Genomic DNA, 9,564 nt, shown 5'->3' on the forward strand with positions numbered 1-9,564 from the left:
ATTCCTGGAGCAGGTTCCTGATGGTGACAACATTAAACCATGCTTATGTATGTTGGAGGGGCCACTTGTTTGTAAGCAATGAAAGGGCCACATCCCATTGGGAGCCCACATGGTAAGGTGACAACTTAGGGACACAGTTGATAGATTAGGTCATTGTATTGTCATCCTTTAACAGGAAGCACCTGAAGAAAGTCTTTAATTGCAAGCAATATTTTAATAGAAAATACAAAGGAATAATTCTTGAAATGAGAATAATATGAATATTTAGTGATGAGATATTTATACTTTATTACTTAACCTATGTTTTATATTGAAATTGAAAAATTGAAAGAATATTTATAGATTTGGATTTCTGCCCACCAGATATTTTTGTTCCTCATTACTGAAGGCTTCAATTTCCCTGCACACTACTGGAAAGTTTATTGTTTCCAACGCAAATCCATCTTTGTGTGTGTCTGTGATCTCAAGCTGTTTCTTAGGGCAGGGACAGATATGAATGGCTTCAAGTTCTTTTAAAGTGCAGCCAGCAGAATGGCTTTCAGATGTTGAACTTTACTAAACAAGGGAAAAAAAAAGAAACAATAAATGTTATACAATTAGTGTGCTGTGATGTAAATTGTGTTTGATATCTCCTGTATGAGGTCTGGAACCTTTGCCATTTGCTGGGCATTATTTAGCACTGTGGCTCATATATTTGCTGTGCACACCTGTCCTAATTATCAAAGTTTAATTAGATTGCTGGACATGCAGCCTGAACCTGATCTGATTGTGCTTTTGTATTTTGATCCCTATGACATCTGTATAGCTGTCCATGCTCTTCATTACACCTGTGACTGTACCCATCTTGTTTATGCCAATCCTAACCATTGTTCTGCCATTTCTGCTATTAATTGTTACGGCATGAACTTTCCTCCTTATATTATCTGACCATCAGCCTGCCGAATCTACTGCCATCAGCCGTTCACTCTGCTTTTCCATCTCTCTGAGGATTTACACTGTTTTAGTATCTTCTAGTTGGTTGTCATGCCTGGTGACATGATGGATCCATTGCAAAAAGATACAAACGGTCCTTTTTAGGACATCACCATCTCACTTGTCATAGGATAGCTACAAAAGTTGCAAATTTTAATCATCACACTTGTTACTGCATAACCCTAAAGTATATTGAAATCCATTTTTTCCATTTTAATGAGAATTAAAACCCTTGTTGGTTCTAATTTCACTCAAAATATCAATAGGAGCCAATGGTGACTGATATAGTACTTGTATCAATGGCGTCATTTTTCATTTCAGATGACTCTGAGATCATTTACTGGTGCAAATGACTTACTGTTGACATCAATATGATTTGCAGTTGACTTGCTTGAAGCAGTTTTGGCATTCCTAATAACTTGCATTACATCAGCTATGTATAGGAATGCCAATGTTGTTTGAAAGGTAATGTGAACAGCTTTTTTTTCAAGCGATTTGACCAGAAAATGTTGCATTTAAGCAGCAGCAAAGCAACACAAAGCCAGTCAGATGCATTCTCTTTGGTATTCCACTAACCCGACTCTCTCCTCTACAATCTATTATGAATGCTGCAGCCAGACTCATCCATCCTTCCCTCCGCTCCTCTTCCGCTGCATCTCTTTGTAGTTCTCTCCATTGGCTTCCATTTCACCTTAGAATCAAATTTAAGCTCCTGTGCTTTGCCTTCAAATCCCTCCACAGTTATTGTCCCACTTACATCTCTGACATGGTTAAAAAATACTCCCCCTGCCGCTCCCTCTGCTCCTCCAATGACCTACTAATGACTTCCTCACTCATAACCTCATCACACGCACGGATACAAGACTTCTCTAGAGCTGCCCCAACTCTCTGGAATGGTCTCCTCGTCCTATACCCATTTTTTCAAACTTGCCTACCCGTCTTCTTCTGTCAATTGAAACCACCACTACTTCCCACACTACATATCTCCCCTCCTATTGTGTGTGAAATTCCCCCACCTACTAGATTGTAAGCTCTTCGGGGCAGGGTCCTCTCCTCCTGTATCACTGTCCGTATTAGTCTGTCATTTGCAACCCGTATTTAATGTACAGCGCTGCGTAATATGTTGGCGCTATATAAATCCTGTTTATTATTATTATTAATAATAATATTAATAATATTAATAATTCTCATATCTTTTATATGTACTGCTCAAAAAAAGTTATTGGGATTTTTCTTACCCAACTGCAGTCAAATGAATGTTCTTCATTGGGAGCCCAAAAGCCCATTGACAAAATGTTCTGTTTATTTCTGCTGTTGGATTTGTCTATTGAAACCTCTGAGTCACATTAACCACTAACTTTAGCTGTGATTTCTTTTAATGATTTTTAGTTTAAATACAAATTATATGGTAATATATCCAAAATGTTGAGAAGGCATCCTATAAATAGTCCAATCGGCCCTGGTCTATTAACGTCTTTCTTTGAAACTTTGATCATTATAGGAGTATGTTCTAATAATTATTGGGAGAGGGATTTGGTAGTGGACAATATATTTATATACAGCATCCTTACACCTAAAACAAAGGGAATCCCTAAGTCTAATACTAACTCATTCTAAAACTAGCCATACTATTATTTATCCCCCCACCCTTCTGCAAACTCTTCAAGCTCCTTGTCAGAAGCTCCTGGTCCAAAAACCTGCACCAATGTCCTGATGCTAATAAATCCTGAAGTGCTAGAGATCCTGATAAGATCTAATCAAGTTCCAATCCATGTGCATATCATGTACAGTCATTTTCAATACTTTTAACAGTACTTACGTATGTATAAAGTCCCTGGTGCTCCTGCTATGGAGGTCCTTGTGCAAGCACTTCAAGTTGTAAGGGAACAGCGCTCTGTCCCTGTCTTCTAATTGTGCTTGAGGGTTGTCATCCAGAGACTACAGGCAGCTGTTCCAGGCATGGTCAACTATTGTCATGCCAAGCAGCTATCACTGGAGTGCATAGAGACCGCAAGGACTGCCAAGGGACTACAAGAGATCAGCAGCACTGAAATGTAACAAAGAATGAAAATCACATAAAAATCATGTAAAAAATAACATTTTTTTAAGATGCAAAAAGCAACCTAAACATCATTCATTTATGGTTAAAATCACATCATCTGTTTATACTTTAAACCTTAGTATTATAGGTTGCTGTATTTTTTTACCTTTTAAGAAGAGATACATTGTTTGTTATTAATAATATAAAGTACAAGTTCTATAAAAGTGTATAAATTCTTTAAATTATAGGAAAAATATATACAATATTATACAAACAATAACAACCCCGACAGCACAATGCAAAACAAAAGCTCTTTTTTTACATACAAAATACTCAGAATGGTGAAAAACTATAAATGATCAAATGTTAATTTTTCTATGCAGCAAGTAAATCTGAAGATCCGCAGCGTGAAAATATTTTACTTATTATCCTAATATAAGTTAAATTGTAGTGTAAAGCGCTGAACAGCCTGGAAAGCGAATGTAGATGATTTTTTTTTTTTTTGTATTTGGGAACATTCAGCTTCTTTGTTTGTATAATCGCACTTCCTAGTTTGTTCGTCGTTGTAATCCGGGGATCATTATAGAACATAAATACAACATCCTATACTCACCACCACCCCCACACATGTGTGTTAAGCATTCACAGCATAAAATAATCACACGTTCCATACAAGATTGGGTCTTCTTAAAGTGATTGTGCAGTTTCTGGGTCTTTTTTGGCCGATAGGGATTCTTGGTTCAATGGTGCCCCCCAGTGTTACCAAGCTGCACCAGGCAGATATATCACTGATCCTAAAATGTTAGAGGAAACATTGCAGAAATCCCAAGTTTAGTGCCTGGTGGAGATGTAGTTTTATGCAGATCCCACCAATCCCAGTGCTCAATCTGCCACTGACACCATGAAACCTAATGAATTAGTAATTAGGTTTAAAGAAGCCTGTTCATAAATCAACAGGAATTAGAAACCATTACATTGTATCAAATTAAAAAGTAACACTGAAAATTAATTCCCTATTTCTCAATGTGCATTTTCAATGCAGATTGTTTGCTGCCACTGCATTGATGTGCATTTTTCTACTGAACATCATTCCACCTGCGTCCTGGCACTCCAAAAATGTTCTTCTTCACTGATTACCTCTTCACGTGTGTCCCTCCCCACTGTATCCTTCTCCATTGACTGCTAATTCAACCAAGCACTTCATCATTGACTGCCACTTCACATGTATCTTTCTCCACTGATCTCCATTCCACCTGCATCCTTCTTCACTCACTGCTATTCCACCGGTTCCACTAAATGTCACTTCACCCATGCTCAACTCCAATGACTTTATTCACTGAATTCACTGGCCATTCCATTCATCCTGCCCTCACCTTTGGATGTTTTTCCAACTGTGCCTTTTTTAAATGAGTGTTACTCTATATCCATCCTTCTCCACGGACCATCACTTCACCAATTCCTACCTCCAATGACCATACTTCTAACAGCAACCTTGCTCACTGACCACCACTCCAACTACTCCTTTTTCTACTGACAGCCACTCCCTCCCAATTACACTGATAATCCTATTACCTGTCATTCAGGACCATTTCCAATGACCATCATTTTATCCATGACAATTTCCATTGACTATCAGTCTATGCCTTACCATATCCTAATACCATAATTGTATCCATGATCATTTCCAATGACTATCACTTCATAATCTCCAATGGCCATCATTTCATCCATGACCATTTCCAATGACTATCATTTCATCCATGCTGATTTTTAATAACCATCACTTCATTCAGGACCATTTCTAATGACCATCATTTCATTCATGCTCATTTTCAATGACCATCACTTCATTCAGGACCATTTTCAATGACCATCATTTCATCCATGAACATCTCCAATGACCATCACTTCATCCCATACCATCTCAATGACCATCACTTCATCCAGGACCATTTCCAATGTCCATCATTTCAATAATGCTCATTTTCAATGACCATCACTTCACCCAGGACCATCTCCAATGACCATCACTCCATTCATGACCATTTCCAATAACCATCACTTCATTCATGACCATCTCCAATGACCATTACTTCATCAATGACCATTTCCAATGACCATCACTTCATAATCTCCAATGACCATCATTTCATCCAAGACCATCTCCAATGACCATTACTTCATTCATGACCATCTCCAATGACCATCACTTCATCCATGACCATCTCCAATGACCTTCACTTCATCCATGACCATCTCCAATGACCATCACTTCATTCAAGGCCATTTCCCATGACCATCATTTCATTCATTACCATCTGCAATGACTATCACTTCATCTATAACTATCTTCAATGACCATCACTTCCAATTATGTTATTCCTCAATAATAACTGATGTGCATTTTTCTCAACTAGCCACCATTCCACTCATGCTCTTTTTTAATGTGTAAGTTTTCATCTGGGTTCTTTCCCACAAACCACAACTCCACCTATGCCTTTCTCCACTGACCCCCCAATCAACAAACCACCCATTTTTGTTGAATGAAAAGTCTCAACTGCTTTAAGAATGTTCCCGGTTGTAGTATGTTTACGTAAAATCCGTTTTAACTTTTTTATCCTTTGTTCTATTTTATTACCTGAAGCCACATAGACTCTGTTGATGGTTGCATGGCATTTCTCTGTGATGGTGACGATGATGAGCTGTGGCTGTGTAATTTGCATTAGCAAGGCCACTGGAAGACTCCATTAGAATGGGGATTGAAATTGGAAGTCTGAGACAGGTAGAGCCCCCTCAATACCAGGAGGAGTCTCTGCATGGAACATCAGGGCAGAATCACCAGGAATTATTTTAACAAAATATTGACCTTGGCTTTTGTAAGGACATGTTGAAGCACCTATGAGCCTTTAATTATTACATAGCTCAGCAAAAAAAAAATTTTTTTCACTTGCCAATGATTTCAGAATCCAGAATCCAGAAATGACATCAGTTTCATCGAATTTGTGAAACAAGCATATCTTGCATATTTGGGTATTAAACTGGGGGACCAAGATAAGTATTGGGCTCCCCACATGGTATGCATAACTTGTGTAGAGTGTCTATCTCAGTATAAAAGTGAAAAACTGAAAAGTTTGAAATTCAGTGTACCTATGGTATAGCGAGGGCCCCAAAATCATCATAATGATTGTTATTTTGGTGTTGTGAATGTAAAAGTTTTCAATGGTTACAAGAAAAACAAGTGGGAGTACGGTGATATGGAATCAGCGACCTGTGCCGCATGGTGCTGATGTTCCCATAGCGGTGTTCAGTCCCTGATATTCCTGTATCCAACATGGAGGATATACAGGGAGTGTAATCCAGTAGTTAGCAGTGAATATGAAGTGAATATGTTTCATCAAACCAGCCGTTCTCCCAAGAAGAGCTCAATGATTTAATACGTGACCTAAGTCTGTCACAACAATCATCTGAACTTTTATCATCCGGGCTAAAAGAAAAGAACTGAGAGCGGAAGATAAAATAACGGTTTATAGGACAAGAGAGGTGGCACTCCGACCATATTTCAGTGAAGATGGAGACTTTGTGTTGTAACATCCCTGGACTACTAGCCCATATGGGAGGACCAGAATACCGAGCAGAAGACTGGCCGCTTTTCATAGACAGTTCCACTCCAAGTCTGAAATCTGTGTTACTGCATAATGACAACTGCTATGCATCAATTCCAATTGTCACTCAACAAAACTATAAGAAGAATTTGAAAATATCAGAATGGTCTTACAAAAGCTTTGCTATCATGAACACCAATGGTCCATATGTGTTAATTTAAAAATGGTGATCTTCCTACTTGGACACAAAGTGAATACACAAAGTCCCCATGTTTCATCTGCTTGTGGGATAGAAGAGCAAAGCAGGATCACTGGAAGAAAAGTGACATGGCCTCCAAGGGAAAACATGAAAAAGGTGCAGCGACATGGAGCCAATGGCTGACAATAAATCATTCTCCCTCCACTACACATAAATTTGGGATTAATGAAGCAATTTGTTAGAGCTCATACGAAATCATACAAACTGAGCTTATCAATGACTTCTTTGTGATTAGTTCTGTAAATATACTGAATATAGAATATACTGACATTAAGTATTTCAAAAATGTAATTTTGTATAAGTAGGCATATCTAGTTTAATTTTGCTTAATTTTCATGTTTCATTAGTTTTTTATCGGGTTACTATTGAGGTCATTATTTCAAAAGCTAGAGCCAATCTAGCAAAAGCAATACCGTATGTGGAATCTGTGCATCAAACATAACCTAAAATGACTTTAATATGTTTGGCAAGAAATATTTTGTTGACCAGTGTTATCTTTCCTCTTTAATGGCTCTTCATTTTTTGCTGAGGATGGCATGGATGCACCTTCTAGAATCAGACACCTTCAACAGATGAGCACAGAGTTCTCACCATCTGTGGTAGGCTCTTATGTCAGCTGTCTTTCTCATAGCCTTTCATTATTGCAGCCTTTGACTTGGTTGTATGTTTTGCCAGGTTCTCGCTGTACTCCAGGCCATGCGTCTGTAGATGATATGCGGTCGTTTTAGGATGAGTACATAATTCAAACGCCAGTAAATTGCCGTCCAGTAAAAAAGTCGTTTGTGCTTCATCCAGGGCTGGCAAAGCCTGCAAAGCTCGCATTACATCTCATCCCTTTGTAGGACATACAGGAGACAAGCCGGGCCCTATTACTGGAGGTCAGAGGGAAGTGTGGGGATGGAGAGAAGAGCCGATCCTGCAGGTCCAAGCCTGGCATTGGCAATGAGGCCAACATTCACCTACAAAGTTACACAATCAAACTTTCAATAAGTATCAATAAATGCAGATCCCCTTAAATACATTTAAAGCAAATCCTAAATGAATGACATTTAGTTTGCTTCGTGCACCATGCTTTCATTTTCAGTGCTCCTGGTTTCCTTCAGCCAATTCCTGTCTACATTCAACCCACTGATGGCAGCATGCCATTGCTCAGCATTGGTCTTCTGAGCAGGGTCCTCTCCTCCTCCTGTGTGTATCTGGTGATGATTTGCAACCCCTATTTAATGTACAGGGCTGTATAATATGTTGCCGCTATAAAAAATCCAGTTTTTTATTAATAATAATAATAATAATAATAATAATAATATTACTAATATTATTGGGTTTTCTGATGGTGACAACAATGTACCAGGTTAGTGTAGTGTGTGTTGTATTAGCCACTTTTAGCACCATGTGCCAAGGTGACAGCTCTGGAGCACAATAGTATTGTACAACAGGAAATATAATGTAAAATAATAGATCCTAATAGTGGGATAACTTGAAGCCCTGTTGTCACCTTTAAGAAAACCAAATCTGGGAAAGATCATACAGCAAAGGAGAATACAAAAATTTTATTTTATATAGACATATATATATATATATATATATATATATATACTCAAATATAAACTGCTTCAAATATAACCAAGGTACCTAATTTTACTGTATCAGATACATGTAACATAATAATTTATGTAAATGCATATTACAGAGCAAATAAATTAAAAATTCAAGGAATATATCTATTTGGAAAAATGTTTAAGGATGCACCCAAAATTATTGATACTTATGGAAAGTTCAATTACTTGCTGAATGGCCATTTCATTCAACAAAGTATTGGAAAATAAGCAAAATATTATTAAAAAAAAAAAAAAAAAAAATATATATATATATATATATTTATATATATATACTGTAAAATATACATATAACTGTATTATATATACTTGAATATGAACTAATTCAAATATTAACCAGGGTACCAGTTTTTACCTGTATACAAAAAAAAATATGTACATATTAATGTACATATTGAACATATTAATTCACGTAAATGCATAATCGAAAGCAAAATAAATTTAATTTTTTCAGGGTTTATTTCTATTTCAAATGTTGTATAATGGACCCAAATTTATTGATACTTATGGAAAGTTTCATTACTGAATAAATCGCCATTGGACTCAACAAAGTATTGGAAAATAAGCAAACCAATAATATATATAAATGTAGCATTTCATTGCCAAAAATATATATTGGAATGATTTAGGAGGGATAGAGCAAACATGCTTCTATTTTAATTTCATTGGCTCTAGCCGGGGATTGAAGCTGCCCCCAAAGGTGAAGGGTGGTGTCAAATGGCCATTATTTTTTTTATCGTCTATTTTAGTTGGGACATTCTTTTTCTTTTTCTTTCTGTTTTAGTTTTTTCTTCCTCCAAAGTTTCTGGTGCGGTCAGCCAACTTTCTCCTTCTGAGCTGAACACTGCTTGGCCCTAATGCAGCTTACAACCGAGGGCCGTGCCAGGTAAGGGCGCCGATCCCTGTTTACAAAATCTGCAAAGAAAAGCCAGGCAGTGTTCAGTTTGCGTGAAGACTAATCTGTAGCCGCAGTCAGGATTAAAAGATTAAAAGGGAGAAAATAAACACAGGACACTCGGATTTATTGAGCCCTGGTATTACTCTTTTATCAAAGGAAAAACAAAAAAAAAAGAA

General features: G+C 37.3%; 1 long non-coding RNA gene across 1 annotated transcript; it reads right to left on the reverse strand.

Moving 5' to 3' along the window:
• Positions 1-218: 218 nt before the first annotated feature.
• LOC140344204 (uncharacterized) lies at positions 219-3,717 on the reverse strand. Its single transcript, XR_011923510.1, has 3 exons — positions 3,627-3,717; positions 2,792-3,019; positions 219-555 (listed from the first exon to the last, which is right to left on the reverse strand). It is a non-coding gene; the product is annotated as an uncharacterized lncRNA (long non-coding RNA).
• Between the last annotated feature and the right edge of the window lie 5,847 nt (positions 3,718-9,564).

The sequence above is a fragment of the Pyxicephalus adspersus genome, chromosome Z, assembly GCF_032062135.1.
Source record: "Pyxicephalus adspersus chromosome Z, UCB_Pads_2.0, whole genome shotgun sequence".
NCBI lineage: Eukaryota > Metazoa > Chordata > Amphibia > Anura > Pyxicephalidae > Pyxicephalus > Pyxicephalus adspersus.